The 21945-nt window shown below is 45.7% G+C and overlaps 1 protein-coding gene across 1 annotated transcript in view; it reads right to left on the bottom strand.

Annotated features, from left to right (window-relative positions):
* POU2F2 (POU class 2 homeobox 2) overlaps positions 1–21450 on the bottom strand; it is a 138937-nt gene extending 117487 nt beyond the window's left edge. Inside the window, exon 1 of the mRNA XM_060186062.1 lies at positions 21149–21450. The gene's annotated coding sequence lies outside the window, so the exon portion shown is untranslated. The remainder of the gene's footprint in view (positions 1–21148) is intronic.
* Positions 21451–21945: the final 495 nt, after the last annotated feature.

Here is a 21945-nt window from a genome sequence, read left to right as displayed (position 1 = left end):
CCTCACATGGAGGCACACAGGGCAAAGGTGCAGTCACCAATAGGCAGGAGTGCACATGAACCCCGGCAGCAAAAGGAAGAGTTCAGACACAGAAGATGGCATCCTGGTTGAGTCCACACATATGCTAGGGCAGGAGTCCAACGATGGTGACAGAAAAGTAAATCGGTAGTTGGAAAGGGCCAGGGCAAGAAGGAGTGGACTGGAGCAGAGGGGCAGGAGGGGACTCGGGGGGATTCCTGGAGATGCCTTGCAGCCTGGTTGTGGCTGCGGCTACCTGACTCTGTGTGCATGAGATCTCATCAAAATGCATGCCTAAAATTGGTCAACAGTAAGCCGGAGAGTTGGTTTTTGTGGACACACCGTTCATATGTCTGAGGTCCTCGGTTCAATCCTCAGTGCCACAAAAATAAATAAACAGGGGGTCAGGTGGTAGCACAGCAGGTTAAGTGCACATGGCACACAAGGATTGGCTCAAGGATCCTGGTTTGAGCCCCCAGATCTTTCACTACTCCCTTCCATCTCACACTGGCACATGTGCTCTTTCTCATTCTCTCTGTCCCTGCCTCTACCTCTGCTTCTATCTAAAAAACCAGAAACTGCTGAAGAGATAGCATAATGGTTATACAAAAGACTTTCATGCCTGAGGCTCTGAGGTCCCAGGTTCAAACTCCAGCACCACCATCAGCCAGGGTAAACAGTTGCTCTGTTCTCTCTCCCTCCCCCTCTCCCTCTCCCTCGCTCTCTCTCTCTCTCTGACTTTCTATTTCACTCATTAAAATAAGTAGTAAGAGCTGGGTGGTGGTGCACCTGGTTGAGCGCACATGTTACAATGCCAAAGGACCTAGGTTCAAGTCCCCAGTCCCCACATGCAGGGGAAAAGCTTCACAAGTGGTAAAGTAGGGCTGCAGGTGTCTCTCTGTCCCTCTCCCTCTCTATCACCCCTTCCCTTTCAGTTTATGGCTGTCTCTACTCAATAAATAAGTAAAGACAATTTTAAAAAATTTTTTAAAATAAGTATTAAGGGCTAGAGAGACAACATAATGATTATGCAAAATAAGTATTAAAAAGAACAAAAACGGGAGTCAGGCGATAGCACAGCAGGTTAAGTGCACATGGTGCAAAGCACAATGACTGGTGTAAGGATCCCAGTTCGAGCCCCCAGCTCCCCACCTGCAGGGGAGTTACTTCTCTCCCCCTCTCTGTCTTCCCCTCCTCTCTCCATTTCTCTCTGTTCTATCCAACAACAATGACATCAATAACAACAACAACAAAACAACAAGGGCAACAAAAGGGAATAAATAAATAAATATTAAAAAAGAAACTAAGGGCTAAGATACCTAACCTGGTAGACCACACAATTTCCCAATGCTCAAGACCCTGGGTTCAAGCCCTTCACCACAAGGGACCACTATGGATGGCACCAAGGAGCTCCATAGAGAGTGGGGTCTTACTAAGGTATTTACTTTTCTTCCTTCTCTTTCTTTTCTCTCTCCTTCTCTCCTCTGTCTCCTTCACTAAATAAATAAATGGGAAAAAATAGCCCAGGAGGTCATCAACTGAGTCATACTTGCACAAGGTAGTGAGCCACTCTCCACTGTCTCATTAAAAAAAAAAAAAAAAAAAAAAAAAAAAGTTGGGCAGAGGTTAGATAGCATAATGGTTATGCAAACAGACTCTCATGCCTGAGGCTCCAAAGTCCCAGGTTCAATCCCCCGCACCACCATAAGCCAGAGCTGAACAGTGCTCTGGTTAAAAAAAAGAAAAAAAAAAAAGTCAGGGGTTTGGGAAACAGGTTCTGGAAGAAGATTTTCATGCCTGAGGCACCAAAGGATCCAAGTTCAATCCCAAGCACCATCATAAATTGAGTAATGCTCTGACAAAATAAACAAACAAACCAGGCAGTGGTGTACCAGCTTAACACGTTAACATGCTCAAGGATCTGGGTTTGCACCCTGGCTCCCCACCTAGACGAGGGAAGCTTCACGAGTGGTGAAGCAGGTCTGCAGGTGTCTTTCTGTCCTTTTCCCTCTCTATCTCTATCTCCCCCTCCCCTCTCCATTTCAAATTCTCCTCTATGTCCTATCAAATTTAAAAAGAAAAAATGGGGAGTTGGGTGGTAGCGCAGCGGGTTAAGCGCACGTGGCGCAAAGCACAAGGACCGGCGGCGTAAGGATCCTGGTTGGAGCCCCGGCTCCCCACCTGCAGGGGAGTCTCTTCACAGGCGGTGAAGCAGGTCTGCAGGTGTCTGTCTTTCTCTCCCCCTCTCTATCTTCCCCTCCTCTCTCCATTTCTCTCTGTCCTATACAACAACGATGACATCAATAATAACTACAATAATTAAACAAGGACAACCAAAGGAATAAATAAATAAATAAATAAAATATTTAAAAAAGAAAAAAAAAAAAAAGGAAAAATGTCTACTGGGAGTGATAGATTCATTGTGTAGGCACCAAATCCCCCAAATAAATAAATAAATATAATAAATAAATAAATGGTGGAAAATATCTTATTGGATATAACATGCACCTTACCAAACCTGAAGCCCCAGATTTGAGTCCCCAAACCATATGGGAATAGGAAGACATCAAGGGAAGCTCTACGGATGGTGGAGCAGTTCACTGTTGAGTCTCTCTCTCTGACCAAGAGATGGAATACACAGTAGAACTCACACTTTACCATGCAAAGAGGAAGATTCACAAGGAGTGGTGTAGTACTATTGTATCTTTACCCTCTCTGTCTTTCTCTCCTGCTCTGTCCCTCAGCCTCTATTTGGGGGAAAAGTCTGGGAGTTATAAAGTTATGCATGTAAAAAAAGCCCCCGAAGGGCACAAAAGTTTTTTTTTTTTTACTTATTAGAAGAAATAAAAGAATAAAGTGGGGTTGGGGAGAGAGCGTGATCGTTATGCAAACAGACTCTCATGCCTGAAGCTCCAAAAGTTCCAGGTTCAATCTTCCTTGACATCATAAGGCAGAGCTGAGCAGTGCTCAGCAAATCCCAAGGACCAGCTGAAGGATCCCGGTTCGAACCCCGGCTCCCCACCTGCAGGGGAGTCCCTTCACAGGTGGTGAAGCAGGTCTGCAGGTGTCTTTCTCTCCCCCTCTCTGTCTTCCCTTCCTCTCTCCATTTCTCTCTGTCCTATCCAACAATGAACGACATCAACAATAACAATAATAACCACAACGAGGTTACAACAACAAGGGTAACAAAAAGGGGAAAAATGGCCTCCAGGAGCGATGGATTCATGGTGCAGGCACTGAGCCCCAGAAATAACGCTGGAGGCAAAAAAAAAAAAAGGACTTTCGCACAGATGATGAATGAACAACTTTGACAAGTGAGCAGAGGAAAAGGACTTTCGAATGGAGCAGGTGAGAACTGAAAGAAGCTCCATATGTCTCAAAGAAGAATGAGAGGCAGGATTTTCAAGACTCAAATGTAGAGACCAACCAACGTCCCTGATCCAAATTCCACTGGGAAGACCACTGGGCAGCTGCACACTGACCAAGCCCTTCTTCCAACCGCAATGGCCCCCAGAAGGGACACTGCCCCACAGCAACCACTTCCCTCCCCCATATGCACATCTTTCCAGACCTTCTTCCTGGCTCTCTTCCCACTGAGAAACAGCCTGTACAAGCCCCCAGTCCTTGTCCACTGGCCCACATCAAACACCAAGCTTGCCCGGAAAGCTCTCCACTTGGACTCTGTGTAGCCACTGCCCCCTGGTGGCTTGAGTGAGGTATTACTGAGGACAAAGGGACAGCCTCAGAGCCAGGCCAGGTCCACCTCTCTGAGCCCCCTCCAGGCCACTACCATCACTGTCCCCCTCCCAGGAGGCCTCCTCCTGGATAAATCCAACAGGCGCTTTTCAGTCCTATCTGACTTGCTTTCTTGCAGCACGAGGTCAATGTTTTATTTTAAATGTTTTTTGTTACTTTTTTTTTTTTTTTTACTTATAAAAAGGAAACACTGACAAAACCACAGGATAAGAGGGGTACAACTCCACACAATTCCCACCACCAGAACTCTGTATCCCATCCCCTCCCCTGATAGCTTTCCTATTCTTTAACCCTCTGGGAGTATGGACCCAAGGTCACTATGGGCTGCAGAAGGTGGAAGGTCTGGCTTCTATAATTGCTTCCCTGCTAAACATGGACGTTGACAAGTTGATCCATATTCCCAGCCTGCCTCTCTCTTTCCCTAGTGAGGGGAAAAAAGTATTTTTATTTTTTATTAAAAGTATGTTTATGGGGGTCGGGCAGTGGCACGGTGGGTTAAGAGCATGTGGCGCAAAGCACAGGGACCGGCGTAAGGATCCCGGTTCGAGCCCCTGGTTCCCCACCTTCAGGGGAGTCGTTTCACAGGCGGTGAAGCAGGTCTGCACGTGTCTCTCTTTCTCTCCCCCTCTCTGTCTTCCCCTCCTCTCTCCATTTCTCTCTGTCCTATCCAACAACGAACAACATCAACAATGGCAATAATAATAACCACAACGAGGCTACAACAACAAGGGCAACAAAAAGGGTGAAAAAATGGCCTCCAGGAGCGGTGGATTCATGGTGTAGGCACCGAGCCCAGCAATAACCCTGGAGGAAAAAAAAAAAAGTATGTTTATTTTTACTGACTAGAGACAGAAATGGAGAGGAAAAGAGAGATAGAAAGGGAGGGAGGGAATGAGGGAGAAAACTAGACCTACAGCACTACTTCACTGCTCATGAAGCTTGACCTTTGCAGGTGGAGACCAAGAGCGTAAACCCAGGTCCTTGCACATTGTAATGTGTGCACTCAAGCAGGGGCACCACCACCGGATCCCCCAATATTTTATTTTGTCATTGCTGAGGTTTCACTAGTCCAAACCAAGCTTTAAGGGAGAGGGAGAGAGAGCTGGGTGGGTTAAGCACACATGGTGCAAAGCGCAAGGTCTGGCACAAGGATCCCCTCTGGAGCCCCCCCCCCACCTGCAGGGGGTCGCTTCACAGGCAGTGAAGCAGGTCAGCAGGTGTCTATCTTTCTCTCTCCCTCTCTGTCTTCCCCTCCTCTCTCGATTTTTCTCTGTCCTATCCAACACAACAATAACAATGACAACAATAACTACAACAAGCACAACGACAAGGGCAACAAAATGGGGAAAATGGCCTCCAGGAGCAGTGGCTTCGTAGTGCAGGCACTGAGCCCCAGTCTAACCCTGGAGGCAAAAAAAAAAAAAAATTAAATTAAATGAACCTTTAAAATAAAAATAAATAAATAAATAATGAGAGAGTTCAATGAAAATGAGGACACAAGCTATCAAAATATTGGGGACACAGCTAAGGCAGTACTGAGAGGGAAGTTCATAGCCATACAAGCACACATTAGGAAACAAGAAAAGGCACAAATAAACAGCCTGATTGCACATCTTAAAGACCCAGAAGAAGAAGAACAAAGGAACCCTAAAGCAACCGGAAGGACAGAAATAACTAAAGTTCGGGCAGAAATAAATAACATTGAAAATAAGAAAACCATACAAAAGATCAACGAAAGTAAATGTTTGTTCTTCGAAAGAGTGTACAAAATCGACAAACCTTTAGCCAGACTCACAAAACAAAAAAGGGAGAAGACTCAAAAAAGTCAGATCATAAATGAAAGAGGCGATATCACAACAGACACCAAAGAAATTCAACATATCATGCGAGGCTTCTATGAACAAATACATGCCACCAACATAGAGAACCTGGAAGAAACAGACAATTTCCTAGATACCTACGAACTTCCAAAATTAAGTAAAGAGGAACTAGATAACATGAACAGGCCCATCACAGCTAATGAAATTGAAACAGTTATCAAAAATCTTCCCAAGAATAAAAGTCCTGGACCAGATTTTTTTTTTAATAGTTGTTGTTATTGATGTCGTTGTTGTTGGATAGGACAGAGAGAAATGGAGAATGGAGGGGGAGAGAGGAGAGAAAGACAGACACCTGCAGACCTGCTTCACCACCTGTGAAGCGACTCCCCTGCAGGTAGGAAGCCAGGGGCTCAAGCTGAGATCTTTACTGGTCCTTGTGCTTTGCGCCACCTGCGCTTAACCCGCTGCGCTACTACCCGACTCCCATGGACCAGATGGTTTTACAAATGAATTCTACAAAACCTTCAAAGAAGAACTAAAACCTCTACTTTTAAAAGTCTTCCAGAAGATTGAAGACACTGGAATACTACCTTCCAGCTTCTATAAAGCCAACATCACTCTGATACCAAAAGCAGACAGGGACACAACCAAAAAAGAAAACTACAGACCAACATCTCTGATGAACATAGATGCTAAAATATTGAACAAAATTTCTAGCCAGCCAGATACAGCAGTATATTAAAAAGATTGTTCATCATGAACACATGGGGTTTATCCCAAGCATGCAAGGTTGGTTTAATATACGTAAATCAAACAATGTGATCCACCACATCAGCAAAAGCAAGACCAAAACCACATGGTCATATCAATAGATGCAGAGAAAGTCTTTGACAAAATCCAACATCCCTTTATGATCAAAACACTACAAAAATGGGAATAAATGGAAAATTCCTAAAGATAGTGGAGTCTATATATAGCAAACCTACAGCCAACATCATACTCAATGGTGAAAAACTGGAAACATTTCCCTTCAGATCAGGTACTAGACAGGGCTGCCCACTATCACCATTACTAGTCAACATAGTGTTGGAAGTTCTTGCCATAGCGATCAAGCAGGAAAAAGGAATTAAAGGGATACAGATTGGAAGAGAAGAAGTCAAACTCTCCCTATTTGCAGATGACATGATAGTATACATAGAAAAACCTAATGAGGGAGTCGGGCGGTATAAGCGCAGGTGGCACAAAGCACAAGGACTGGCCTAAGGATCCCGGTTCGAGCCCCCCGCTCCCCACCTGCAGGGGAGTCACTTCACAGGTGGTAAAGCAGGTCTGCAGGTGTCTGTCTTTCTCTCCCCCTCTCTGTCTTCCCCTCCTCTCTCCATTTCTCTCTGTCCTATCCAACAACAACATCAATAATAACTACAACAATAAAACAACAAGGGCAACAAAAAGGGATAAATAATAAATAAATATTTTTTTTAAAAAAGAAAAACCTAATGAATCCAGCAAGAAGCTTTTGGAAATCATCAGGCAATCCAGTAAGGTGTGAGGCGACAAAATTAACATTCAAAAGTCAGTGGCATTCCTCTATGCCAACAATAAGTTAGAAGAAGTTAAATCCAGAAATCAATTCCTTTTACTATAGCAACAAAAAAACAATAATATATCTAGGAACCTAACCAAAGAAGTGAAAGACTTGTGCACTGATAATTATGAGTCACTACTCAAGGAAATTGAAAAAGACACAAAGAAGTAGAAAGATATTCCATGTTCATGGGTTGGAAAAATTAACATCATCAAAATGAATATACTACCAGAGCCTTATACAAACTTAATGCTATCCCCATCAAGATCCCAACCACATTTTTAGGAGAATAGAACAAATGCTACAAATGTTTATCTGGAACCAGAAAAGACCTAGAATTGCCAAAACAATCTTGAGAAGAAAGAACAGAACTAGAGGCATCACACTCCCAAATCTCAAATTATATTATAGGGCCATTGTCATCAAAACTGCTTGGTACTGGAACATGAATAGACACACTGACCAGTGGAATAGAATTGAGAGCCCAGAAGCGAGCCCCCACACCTATGGACATCTAATCTTTGACAATGGTGCCCAGACTATTAAATGGGGAAAGCAAAGTCTCTTCAAAAAATGGTGTTGGAAACAATGGGTTGAAACATGCAGAAGAATGAAACTGAACCACTATATTTCACCAAATACAAAAGTAAATTCCAAGTGGATCAAGGACTTGGATGTTAGACCACAAACTATCAGATACTTAGAGAAAAATATTGGCAGAACTCTTTTCCACATAAATTGTAAAAACACCTTCAATGAAACTAATCCAATTACAAAGAAGACTAAGGCAAGCATGACCCTATGGGACTACATCAAATTAAAAAGCTTCTTCACAGCAAAAGAAACCACTACCCAAACCAAGAGACCCCTCACAGAATGGGAGATCTTTACATACCATACATCAGACAAGAGGCTAATAACCAGAATATATAAATAGCTTGCCAATCTCAACAACAAGAAAACAAGTAACCCCATCCAAAAATGGGGAGAGGACATGGACAGAATATTCACCATAGAAGAGATCCAAAAGGCTGAGAAACACATGAAAAAATGCTCCAAGTCTTTGATTGACAGAGAAATGCAAATAAAGACAACAATGAGATATCACTTCACTCCTGTGAGAATGTCATAAATCAGAAAAGGTAATAGCAACAAATACTGGAGAGGTTGTGGGGCCAAAGGAACCCTCCTGCACTGCTGGAGGGAATGTCAGTTGGCCCAATCTCTGTGGAGAACAGTCTGGAGAACTCTCAGAAGGCTAGAAATGGACCTACCCTATGACCCTGCAATTCCTCTCCTGGGGATATATACTAAGGAAACCAACACACCAAAAGATCTGTGTACACCTAAGTTCTTAGCATAATAGCCAAAACCTGGAAGCAACCTAGGTGTCCAACAACAGATGAGTGGCTGAGCAAGTTGTGGTCTGTATACACAGTGGAATACTACTCAGCTATAAAAAATGGTGACTTCACCATTTTCAGCCAACCTTGGATGGACCTTGAAAAATTCATGTTAAGTGAAATAAGTCAGAAACAGAAGGAGGAATATGGGATGATCTCACTCTCAGGCAGAAGTTGAAAAACAAGATCAGAAGAAAAAACACAAGTAGAACCTGAACTGGAATTGGTGTATTGCACCGAAGTAAAAGACTCTGGGCTGGGTGGGTGGGGAGAATACAGGTCCAAGAAGGATGACAGAGGTCCTAGTGGGGGTTGTATTGTTATATGGAAAACTGGGAAATGTTATGCATGTACAAACTATTGTATTTACTGTCAAATGTAAAACATTAATTCCCCTATAAAGAAATTAAAAAGAGAGGGGGGGTGCTAGGGAGTGAAAGACAGAGGGAGTAAGACTCCAGAGCACAGCAGCTTCCTCCAGTGGCAGGGGGGAGATGAGCTCAAAGCTGGGTCTTGAGCATGGCAAGACGGGTGCACTATCCAGGTGAGCTACCTTGCCAGCTCCCACAAGCGTGGTTTTTTTTAACAATTAGCATTGTTTTTCTCTCTTTTCAAAATATTTTATTTATTTGTTTATCCCCTTTTGTTGCCCTTGTTGTTTTATCATTGTAGTTATTATTGTTATTGATGTCATTGTTGGATAGGACAGAGAGAAATGGAGAGAGGAGGGGAAGACAGAGAGGGGAAGAGAAAGATAGACACCTGCAGACCTGCTTCACCGCTTGTAAAGTGACTCCCCTGTAGGTGGGGAGCCGGGGGCTCGAACTGGGATCCTTACGCTGGTCCTTGCGCTTTGCACCGCGTGTGCACTACTGCCCGACTCCCTCTTTTTTTTTTTTTCTTTTAATAGCGAAATCAAGAAGGAAGGGAGACAGAGAGGGAGAGAAAGGGGCCTGGCAGTGGCACACCCAGTTAGCCACACAAAGTACAAAGTGCAAGGACCTGCACAAGGACTTAAGCTCAGGTTCAAGTTCCCGGCTTCCCACCTGCAAGGAGACACTACAAGCAGTGAAGCAGGTCTGCAGGTGTCTGTCTTTCTCTCTCCTCTCTATCTTTCCCTCCTTGCTCAGTTTATCTCTGTCCTATTCAATAATTTAAAAAATGGGGGGAAATGGGCAGGGGTAGATAGCATAATAGTTCTGCAAAGAGAATCTCATGCCTGAGGCTCCAAAATTCCAGGTTCAATCCCCTGCACCACCATAAACCAAAGCTGAGCAGTGTTCTGGTAAAAAAAAAAAAAAAGAGAGAGAGAGAGAGAGAAATGGAAAAACTTGATGCCAGGAGCAGTGTATTCATAGTCCCAACACTGAGCCCCAGCAATAGCCCTGGAAGAAAGAGAGAGACCTATATCACTGCTTCACCACACATGAAACTTTCCACCTGCAGGTGGAGACTGAAGGATTGAACACAGGTCCTTGTACTCAATCAGGTAAGCCACCACCTGACCCTCAAAAGATTTTTTTTTTTCAGGAGTCAGGTGGTAGTGCAGCAGGTTAAGTGTAGGTGGCACAAAGCATAAGGACCAGTTTAAGGACCCCGGTTCAAGCTCCCGGCTCCCCACCTGCAGGGGAGTTGCTTCACAGGCAGTGAAGCAGGTCTGCAGGTGTCTGTCTTTCTCTCCTCCTCTCTGTCTTCCCCTCCTCTCTCCATTTCTCTCTGTCCTATCCAACAACAATGACATCAATAATAACTACAACAATAAAACAACAAGGGCAACAAAAAAGGGAATAAATACATAAATATAAAAAAAATAAAAAAGTTTTTTTCCCCCCAGAGTAGTGTTCAGCTCTCATTTATGGGGACTGAACCTGGGACCTTTGGTGCCTCAAGCATGAAAGTCTTTTTGCATAACCACTATGGTATCTCCCCAGCCCCACAGCATCTTTTTAAAGCCCTCTTTTCATTTCAGAAAGTTCACTTCCTTGGCCCTCCTTGGTCCCACCAAATGACTTTCTTTGTTGATAATATACAAAGTTTCACATTTATGTTCAGATTCTATCTCCTGAGCTTCAGACCCCAATGTCCAGTCACCTCAAAATTAACACATACAGGTCAGGACGCCACTTTCTCTACCACTCTCCACAGACCTGGGCTCCCTCTCTCCATCCTGGTAGCAACATGAGACCTGCCATTCAAGTCAGAAAAAATTACCTCACCTTGACAGCTTCTTCATGCTCGTGCAAGTCAAGCTCCAAATCCCATCCACTTCAAGTACTTCCTTTTTAAGAATACAACTCCAGGAAATAAACCCAGGATTCCTGCATGTGTAATAGCCTCCCTATGTCAATTTCTTCATTTCTCCCCCTGCCCCCGCCTTTTGACTGCAGGGTGATTGCTGGGGCTCGGTGCCTGCACTATGAATCCACTGCTCCTGGGAGCCATTTTTTTTTAATTGATAGGACAGAGAGAAATTGAGAGGGGAGGGGAAGACAGAGAGTGAGAAAGAGAGGCACCTACAGACCTGCTTCATCGCTTGTGAAGCGACCCCCTGGCAGGTGGGGAGCCGGTGGCTCGAACTGGGATCCTTGCATGGGTCCTTGCACTTCGTACTATGTGCACTTAACCCAGTGTACCACCACCCAGCCCCATATTTCTTCATTCTTTATTTTAGAGAGAGAAGCACAAATAAAAGAGAGACATCACAGTGTTGCTGTGTCTTTCTCTTTCCCTTTCTCTCCCTCTCCTATCTTTATCAGGAAAAAAAAAGAAAAAAAAGAAAAAAAACTGGCCTCCAGGAGTGGTGGCATCATTGTGACACCAAGCCCTATTGGTAACCCTGATGGCAATAAAATAAAACTTGAAAATAGCAGCCCAGGAGGTGGCACAGTGGTAGAGTTCTGCACTTATAAGTATGAGGTCCTGAGTTTGATTCCCAGCATCCTACCCGGCAGAGTGTTGCTCTGGACTCTCTCTTCCTCTTCATCTATCTACCCATCTCTTGTGAAATAAGATACAAAAGAAAGCTTTTAAGAGATGACAATTAAGGAAGGAGAGATACCCTGTGCCTCAGGCTCCAAGGTCATAGGCTGAATCTATTTCACCACCACAAGCCAGAGCTGAGCAGTACTCTCGATTAAAGAGGAAGGAGGAGGAGGAGAATGAGGAAGGAGTTTCCCCAAAGTTGGAGGGGCATTAAAGGGAGAGGGTAGGATAAACTGAAGCTCATGGGTGAGGAAGAGCAGTTATGTGCAGGCAAGTGTGGGTTTGCTGTGAGAGAAAACTGCTACCAGACAGTTGGATGGAACACGCCTATTAAATAATTTTAGCCATTTTTTAATTTTTTTATAAAGACAGAAGTTGAGAGGGAAGGACGAGATGAGAGAGAGAGAGAGAGAGAACCCGCAGCATTATTTCACCACTTGTGAAATCTCCCTGCAGGTGGGGACCAGGGGCTTGAACCCAGGTCCTGATGAATAGTAATGTTTGCTCAACTAATTGAGACACGCTCAGCCCCTATCTCTCTTTCTATCTGAAAAAAAAAGTTGGTTGGAGTGAAGAAGCGCCTCGTGACAAAAATAAATAAATAAGGAGGAGGAGGAGGAGAAAAAGAGAGATAAAGAGAATAAAGAAAATTGGTCAGGGGCTGGGTGGTGGCACCTGGTTGAGCGCATATGTTACAGTGCGCAAGGACTTGGGTTCAAGGCCCCAGTCCCCACCTGCAGGGGAGAGTTTCACGAGTGGTGAAGCAGAGCTCCAGGTGTCTCTCTCTTTCCCTATCACTCCCTTCCCTCTCAATTTCTAGCTGTCTCTATCAAATAAATAAAGATAATAAAAAATTTTTAAAAAGAAAGAAAATTGATCGGAGAGGCTACTTAGTGATATTATGCCTACATAAGACTCTAGGCCAGTCCCTGGTTCCAAGTTTAAAAAAACAAAACAGAACAACTATCATAGCATCCAGGTGTGTGTGTGTGTGTGTGTGTGTGTGTGTGTGTGTGTGTGTGTGTGTAAACGTGTAATACTATTACACACACACCTGAGCCTCCAGAAGAGACCACAGGTGCCTCCCTCACATTTATGAGGCCCTGCATATACTCAGCATCCACATACTCAGAAGACACCATTAGCTCCTTGGCTGAGTCACTCAAGGATTCCAAATGCACAGCATCTAGATGACAAGAGTTACTTGTTGCTTTGAAATGCTAACTTTTGGATTGCTTGAGTATGCAGAAGTCAAGGAAGGCAAGCTTTTCAGGACAATGAAGTTAAAAACTACAGATAAAGACTGCAAAAAAAAAAAAAAAAAAAAGTCCAAGACCTGACAATAGAAAGTCATTAATAAGCTCCGTGCAAATGGTTTCAGTGAGTTAAGACTCAGTTGGGACTGGGGGCTCAAACCTGGGTCTTTGTGCATTGTAACATGTGCACTCAACCGGGTGCACCACCACCTGACTCCTTAGTGTTCTTCTCTATACTAAGCTAACCCACCCAGACCAGGGTTAGGGACCTGCTGATAAATGAAGCAGAAGGCCAGAGATGTAAGGGGATCTTGAGAGTGTGCTGAGGTCTGGGAGACAGCTCAGCAGGTAGAGCACACGACTTACCTGGGTTCCACCTCTGGCACCATCTAGAGCACTATGGGCAACACTAGAGGGACCTCTGGATGAGGGATCCCCTGGTGCCCACATAGGAGCACCAAGCATAGGGAAAGATTCATGTGTGGTGGAGCAGTGTTGTGATGTCTGTCAGCCTTCTCTCTGTGTGGTTCTCTCCCTCTCTGCCTGTCACCTCTGGGAAAAAAGGAGAGAAAAGAACACTCCGCCAAGAGTAGTGGAACTGTGTGAGCACAGAGCTCCAGCAAATCCCTGGCGGAAGAAAGAAAAGAGAAAAGGAGAAGAGAGGAGAGGGAAAGGCAGGGTGGTGGTGCACCTTGTCGAGTGCACATATTATAGTACATAAGGTCTGTGGTTCAAGCCCCCATTCCCCACCTGCATGGGGGAAGCTTAATGAGCTGTGAAACAGGTCTGCAGGTGTATCCTGCAGGCATTCTAGTTCTCTCTCTCTTTTAATTTTCTTTTTCTTTTTAACTAATTTATTTATTCATTTATTTTACCAGAGCACTGATCATCTCTGACTTATAGTGATGTGGGGGATTGAATCTGGGACTTCAGAGCCTCAGGCATGACAGTCCCTTTATATAACCATTATGCTATCTACCCCTGCCCTCCCTCTCCCTCTCTATATCCCCTTTTGCTCTCAATTTCTCTATTTCTCTATCTGAAATAAATAAGTAGGTAAATAAATAATATATTTAAGAAGAAACAGAGAGGAGGGGAAAAGAGAGGAGTGGGGAGGAGAGGAGAGAGGGGAGAAGGAAGAGGGGACTCAAAACTCAGGTCTGTGTGCATGGCAATGTGTGTGTTTAACCAGGTGCACCACTGCTCAGACCCCCTGGGTGTTTCTGCATGCCCCCCCTATGCGTTGTCCACCGTTCTCTACCACTTGCACAGGCTCATCTGAGCTCTCTTTGCCCTCTGACATCTCCACAGCTTCCCCAGGAGGAAGCATGGCAGAATATTAGAAAAAGAAGCTCTGCTCTGGCTGACTCTTCTGCTCCCAACTCTGTGGCAGCCGTGGTTCAGGCTGTGGTCACACCTGCCACCCTGTACCTCTCGCACTTGTGCCACAGTCTCACCAAGCTCCAGAAATACTCTCCTCACCTCATCCCTGGGGACCCTAAGGTAGCCCCAGATCCCTGCTTCCCACCACCCTTGTGGGTTCCATGAGCCCTGCCTCTGCAGATAGTCCCTGCTTTACAGTATCTTCAGATTCCCAGTGGTGGTGCTTGCTGTTTCCAGCAGGGGCCGTGACTATTAGAGAGCAGGTGACAGAGATCAGAAGGTCCAGTGTGAGCTGGGCAGGGAGAGAAGTCAGGAGGGGTCTGGTCCATGAACAGACAGAGTCCAGGAGCGAAGTATCCTCTCTGTGAGCTGATAGCCACAGGCAGGCTGGTGGGGAGGGCTAGCCAGGCCTGGAGGGCGGGTGCTGAGAGCAGAGTGCACAATGTTAGATTTCACACAGGGAAGCAGTGCTGGGTAGTGATTAAACCAGGTATTTTATCAGCCTGACAGGCGGCATAGTTGCTAGTGTTAGACATGGGAGCATGAGGTCCCCTATGCTAGTTTTCTCTCCTTCTCCCTCCCCCTCTCCCTCTCCCTCTCCCTCTCCCTCCCCCTCTCCCTCTTTCTTCTCTTTCTCCTCTTTCTCCTTTTTTTTTATTTTTTCTCCTGCCTCCAGGGTTATTGCTGGGGCCCCTGTTGTTTCATTGTTGTAGTTATTGTCGTCATCGTTGTTGGATAGGACAGAGAGAAATGGAGAGAGGAGGGGAAAGACAGAGAGGAGGAAAGATAAGACACCTGCAGACCCGCTTCACCACTTGTGAAGTGACTCCCCCGCAGGTGAGGAGTCAAGGCTCACCCGGGACCCTTACACCTGTCCTTGCGCTTTGCGCCACCTGTACTTAACCCACTGCGCTACAGGCCGACTCCCTCTCTCAATTTCTGTCTGTCCTATCCAACAACAGCAGCAGCCATGACAACAGTAACAATAAATACAACAACAAGGGCAAAAAAATGGGGGGATGGCCTCCAGGAGCAGTGGATTCATGGTGCAGGCACCGAGCCCCAGCAATAACCCTGGAGGCAAAAAAAAAAAGTGCAAGTGCAAGGTCTGGCTTAAGGACCCCGGTTCAAGCCCCTGGCTCCCCACCTGCGGGGGGGGGGGGGGGGGGGGAGGGGTTTGCTTCACAAGTGGTGAAGCAGGTCTACAGGTGTCTTTCTCTCCCCCTCTCTGTCTTCCTCTCCTCTCTCCATTTCTCTCTGTCCTAGCCAACAATGACGACATCAATAACAACAATAATAATAACTACAACAATAAAACAACAAGGGCAACAAAAGGGAATAAATAAATACACCCAAGAAGCAGGTGGTGACTCACCGAATAGAATTTACAAATTACCATGTGTGCAATGACTCAGGTTCGAATCCCCAGGCCACACCTGTAGCCTTGGGGGAGCTTTACAAGTAGTGGAGCAGTGCTGTAGGTCTCTTTGTCTCTCTCTCTCCCTCCTATCTCTGTTTCTCACTCTCTATCAAAAGAAAAAAAATGGTGACATTGTCCAGGAACAGAGCCTCAGTCCCTGGGTTAAAAAAACAAAACAAAACAGGGATTTAGGGGTTTGGGGATCTGCAGAATAGCTCCCTTGGCGTGCTGCTTCACCTTAATGTGTTTGACCCAGATTCAAGCCCAGCTCCCACCACAGTGAAGGAAACGTCAGTGCTATGGCTGCCTGCCCTCTCCCCTGTATTTCCTTTCTGTCTTTATCTGAAAAAGTTGGTCCAGAGTGGTGAAGCCCCAGGGACAACAATTAATAAAAATAAAAAACAGGGTGGTCCGGGAGGTGGCTCAGTGGCTAAGGCACTAGATTCTCAAGCATGAGGTCCTGAGTTCAATCTCCGGCAGCACATGTACCAGAGTGATATCTGGTTCTCTCTCTTTCTCTCTCTGTCTCTCTCTCTCTCCTATCTTTCTCATTAATAAATAAATAAAATATTAAAAAAAAAATAAAAACAAGGACTTTGAACCTGGGAACTAACATTCTGGGAGGTGACACAGCGGGGGTAAAGTGTAGGATTTACAAGTCTGAGATCTTGAGTTTGAAACCCAGCACCGCATATGCCAGATGCTCCTTCTCCCTTTCTGTGTGTCTCTTTGTCTTGAATAAACAAACAAACAAATAAATAAATATTAGGGAGCAAGAGGTGGAACACCCAGTAGAGTCCACATGTTCCTATGAACAAGACCCAGGTTCAAATCCGTGGCCCCCATATGGAGGTGGGGAGTCTTGACAAGTAGTAAAGCAATGTTGTAGGTCTCTCTCTCGCTCTATCTCATCCTTCCCTCTCAGTTTCTCTCTGTCTCTATCCAAAAATAAATAAATTTAAAACAACTAAATAAATCTTAAAATAAACAAATAGGTTTGGGGCCCAGAAAGGCCTGTGTTAGAATCCTGGCTCTGCCACCTGACTAAATGTGTCACCCAGGAGTGGCTTCACCCTCCTGTGCCTGTATCCTCCTCTTTGAAATGAGGACACTAATTCCAGCCCTGCTGGTCTGCGTGACAGGTGAACCCATGTGAACCATCTGGCACAGTGCCTGCCTGGGGCGTGAGCACTAAGGAAATGTTTGCTGCTCACGCCACACTTCCGGGTAGTGACTAAGCCCAAGGCGTGTGTGGTCATGGGAGGGGCCGGCTGGAGTGGGCGGAAGGTCAACAGAGGCCTTGGCAGGTGGGACAGAGAAGAAGTCTGTGAGGAGGTGCGAGGCTTCAGCCGTGCCAGGAAGGAGATACCAGATGCCAGTGAGGAAGTAGGACAGAGAATAGTTGAATGTGAAGACAGCCTTGAGGAAGCCAGGCTAGAGTAAGAATCAGCCCCAGCTGAGTTTTCCAGCCCTTCAAGGATGCCCCAACCCTCATGCACCAAACCACCTCCCCTCACCACCCCCACACACACACTAAGCCACGATTTGTCAGAGGGATTAGACCTAACCCCTCATCCTGTAGTAGCCAGAACTCTCCAAAGCGTACACTGCTAGGGCAGCAAAAGGGAATAAATAAATAAATAAATAAATAAATAAATAAATAAATAAATATATCACTATTTAAAAAAAAATGTACACTGGTAAGTGACTGATGAATGACTTGGGGATGAGGAAAAGAGAAAGGGCCTGGCTGACACATTTAATAAAGTGTCAGAGCCAGGATTCTCACACAGGACCTTCTGGGTTCCAAATGTATTTATTAATTTTATGGTATACTTATTTATTTATGATAGAGGTTGTGAGAACCAGAGGGTCACTTTGGCACCTGTAATGCTAGGGTTCAAACTTGGGAACTCGGGCTTACAAGTCCGGTGCTTTATTGCTATGCTACCTTCCATGCCATTGGACCTTTTTTTTTTAATTTTTAAAAATACTTATTTATTTATTCATTTATTCCCTTTTGTTGCCCTTGTTGTTTTTCACTGTTGTTGTAGTTATTATTGTTGTTGTTATTGATGTTGTCATTGTTGGATAGGACAGAGAGAAATGGAGAGAGGAGAGGAAGACAGACAGGGGGAGAGAAAGACAGACACCTGCAGACCTCCTTCACCATCTGTGAAGTGACTCCCCTGCAGGTGGGGAGCCAGAGACTGGAACAGGGATCCTTAACGCCAGTCCTTGCGCTTTGCACCACCTGTGCTTAACCCGCTGCACTACCGCCCGACTCCCTGGACCTTATTATTTATTTATTTATTTATTTATTTATTTTTAACCAGAGCACTGCTCAGCTCTGGCTATGGTGGTGCTAGGAATTGAACCTGGGACCTCTGATGCCTCAGGTATTAAAGTCTTTTTCAAAGACAGCATAGCCATTATGCTGTCTCCCCAGCTCTGATATATACTAGGTATGAGGCTGCCCCCCACTCACACACCTCACAGTCCAACCTGTAGCATCAGCTCAGAGCAGGAGATGGGGCGGGGGTGCAGACACACTCAACTCCCTGGTCCTTGTGGGGTTTTTTGTTTGTTTGTTTCTTTTTGAAATATATATGTTTATTTTGCTACTTATTTACTTTACCAGAGCACTGCTCAGCTCTGGCTATGGTAGTGCTGAGAATTGAATCTGGGACCTTAGAGACACAGGCATGAAGGTTATTTATATAATCTTTATGCTGTCGGGGTTAGGGGGGTCGGGCAGTAGTGCAGCGGGTTTAGCACACGTGGCGCAAAGCACAAGGACCAGCGTAAGGATCCTAGTTCGAGCCCCTGGCTCCCCACCTGCAGGGGAGTCACTTCACAAGCAGTGAAGCAGGTCTGCAGGTGTCTATCTTTCTCTCCCCCTCTCTGTATTCCCCTCCTCTCCATTTCTCTATCTTATCCAACAACGAATGACATCAACAACAACAATAATGACCACAACAAGGCTACAACAACAAGGGCAACAAAAGGGGGTAAAAATGGCCTCCAGGAGCAGTGGATTCATGGTGCAGGCACTGAGCCCAGCAATAACCCTGGAGGCAAAAACAAAAAAACAAACAAAAAAAAACTTTATGCTGTCTCCCCAGCCTGCCCGTGCTTTCTGCCAATGAACAAAAGCTTTCTCCCTGCCAGACACTCACACTAGACCCTCTTTACCCTAGATTTTTATTTTGTTCTGTTTGCTTCTCTGCATCCTCTTTACTTTTAATAGCCCATGCTTTAAAAAAGCAAACAAGCCTCTTATTCACTTCAAACAAATGTGTTCTGAGACCTTCAAACATACTCTGTCATCCATCAGTAATATCTTTGTCCATTCTGTCTACACAAACACCTCCTACTCCTCATTCAAAAATGAGCAGAGGGCAGCCAGGAAGTGGGGCAGTGGCTAAACCATTGGGTCTAAGAGCGTGTGGTCCCTAGTTTGATACCTGGCAAAGTGATCTCTGGTTCTCTTTCTCCTCTTTCTACCGCTAATACATAGATAATCATTTTAAATGAACAGAAATGAAACATGGAGAAGAAAAAATAGACCACAGTAATGTACTACCACAGATCCACCCAAACAGCAAAATTAAAGTGTGTTGGCTTGGTATTAGTAAGGATGGGAAGCAGAGAGAGCTCTCAATCAGTGCTGCAGGAGAGTAAATTGGCACAAACACTTTAGACAACTAATGTCACAAAGTGGTAGACTGAAAAATGCTTCCTCAAAATGCCCACAACCTGGCATCTGTGAACATTATTTTATATAGCAAAAAAGAACTTTAGTGGTCCAGGAGATTGCACAGTGGATAAACTGTTGGACTCCAAAACATGAGGTCTTGAGTTTGATCCGCAGCACTGCATATGACAGAGTTATGCTCTGATTCTCTATCTCCCTGACTTATAAAAATGAGTAAGGGGGCTGGGCAGTGGCGCACCAGGTTAAAAGCTCATAGTATAAAGCGTAAGGACCTGCACAAGGAATTCAGAGCCTCTTTACACAAGGCATGAGGCATGCAGTCTACTTTTAAGGTACATTCTTGGCTTCAAGTGAGTATTTGGTTTTTGGTTTTTAGCTTGCTTTTACCAGAGCACTGCTCAGCTGTGGCTTATGGTGGTGCAGGGGGTTGAATCTGGGACTTTCGAGCCTCAGGCTTGACAGTCTATTTCCATAACGATTATGCTATCTACCTCCTCTTATTATTTTCTTTCTTTACTAATTTATTGGATTGAGAGAAATTGAGACAGAAGGGGAAGATAGGTAGGTGGATAGAGGTGGAGGAGAGGCATCTGCAGCACTGCTTCACTGTTCCTGTAGCTTTCCCCCTGCAAGTGGGGGGACTGGAAGCTTGAACCCAGGTCTTTGTACATGGTAACATGTACGCTCAACCAAGTGTGCCACTATTTACTCATTTTATTATTATTATTATTATTATTATTAACCAGACCACTGCCCAGCTTTGGCTTATGGTGGTATGGGTGATTGAACTAGGGACTTCGGTGCCTCAGGCATGAGAGTCTCTTTGCATAACCATTATGCTATCTACCCCCACCTATTTACTCATTTTAAATGAATGAGAAAGGTAGACACCAGTCTTTTCTTTTGCATAACCATTATACTGTCTCCCCAGCTCACTAAAATACTTTTTCTTAAATGTATCTTGGTTGTGATGTTATTTATTTATTTATTTTTGGCCACCAGGATTTCACTGGGTTTCATGACTGTGTGATTGCACTGCTCCTGGTGGACTTTTCTCTCCTGCCCCTCTTTTTCCAGAGACAGTGAAAGACAACATGTTACCATTCCAGCACAGGTGAAGCTTTGCCTTTGCATGATGCTCCCATGTCGTGACCTCAAATCCAACACCTCCCACAAGGCAAAGTGTGTGCCTTGCCAAGTGAGCAAGCTCCCTGCCCCCTAGAGCTAATGTTTTGTTTTTTGTTTTGTTTTTTTTCCTCCAGGGTTATCGCTGGGACTCGGTGCCTGCACTGCAAATCCACTGCTCCTGGAGGCCATTTTTCCCATTTTGTTGCCTTTTTTGTTGTGCTTGTTGTAGTTGTTATTGTTGTCATAGCTGTTGTTGTTGGATAGGACAGAGAGAAATCGAGAGGAGAGACAGGGAGTAGGAGAGAAAGACAGAAACCTGCAGACGTGCTTCACCGCTTGCGAAGCGACCCCCCTGCAGGTGGGGAGCTGGGGGCTCAAACCGGGATCCTTACACTGTCCCTTGCACTTCGCGCACCATGTGCACTTAAGCCACTTCACTACCGCCCAACTCCCGAGCTAATGTTTAATGAACAGGAACGGGGGAGAGGCCGCACTCAGGCTAGAACCCTCTGAGGCACCTAAGAGGCCAGCTCCGGCCGACGACAGAGAAAGAGAGAAAGAGAGAGAGGGAGATGGAGCTCAAAAACACTGTGCTCACCTCACTCCCACCCCACAGTGTCGCGATCAGGACCCTGCTGGGTGTAGCAGATGATTGAAGGTTGACCTTGTCACCACTTACATTTATCTTTGTCCATCCAACCACACCCTGTGCGGGAATGCTCTGGAAGTCCTTTGTGGAGGCTGTCATCTCTGCCTGGAGTCCCTGGTCTCTGACACCCTGCTGAACTCTTCAGCAGCCTACCCCCGGCAGGTCTGCACCCTGTATGGCCCCACCGGCCCTGGTCTCGGGACACAGACTGTCCACACGCTACCCTGCAGTCTAGTTGGACTGCTGAAGCTCTTAATGTACCTGCGTGGGCCTCATGGCCAGCAGCGGACCCACTACAAGTCACCCAGGAGGCTGTCGAAGATAGGCCTCAAAGGTTCCCGCCATGTCCCCAAACTCACTGCGCCTGCGCAAACGCCACTCTCACGTGACAGGCGGTGGGCGTGGCCGGCTAAGGGGCGTGGCCAGCGCCGGTAGAGGAGTGGGCTGAGGCAGGGTCACCGCGGAGAACTGGTGCCGGGGAAACTGGCCTGGACCTTGCCCAGAAAGGGGTCAGAGCTGCCATTCCTGAGGGCTGGGAAAGGAACATCTATAATTCGACCCAGCAAAGAAGAGCCTGGTAGACGCAGCTGTCAGGCCCAGGAGAGTAGAGCCCCATGTCTGGAGGCTAAGGAGCATTCCCCATCATCCCCAAGAAAACGGGGTGCCCCCACTTCCTCTCTAGCCTGTCTCCAGTAGGGAAGTACTGTCCGCTACCTCAGCACTGCTACCCTCTCCCTAAAGCAAGTCACTTCTCTCTGAGCCATTTCTTGCTTAAAATTAAAGGGCAAGAAAAAGCCTGTATGCTTGAGGTCCTGGGTGTGAATCCC

This window comes from Erinaceus europaeus, chromosome 2 (assembly GCF_950295315.1).
Source record: "Erinaceus europaeus chromosome 2, mEriEur2.1, whole genome shotgun sequence".
NCBI lineage: Eukaryota > Metazoa > Chordata > Mammalia > Eulipotyphla > Erinaceidae > Erinaceus > Erinaceus europaeus.
This window is presented reverse-complemented; position numbering and strand designations above follow the sequence as displayed.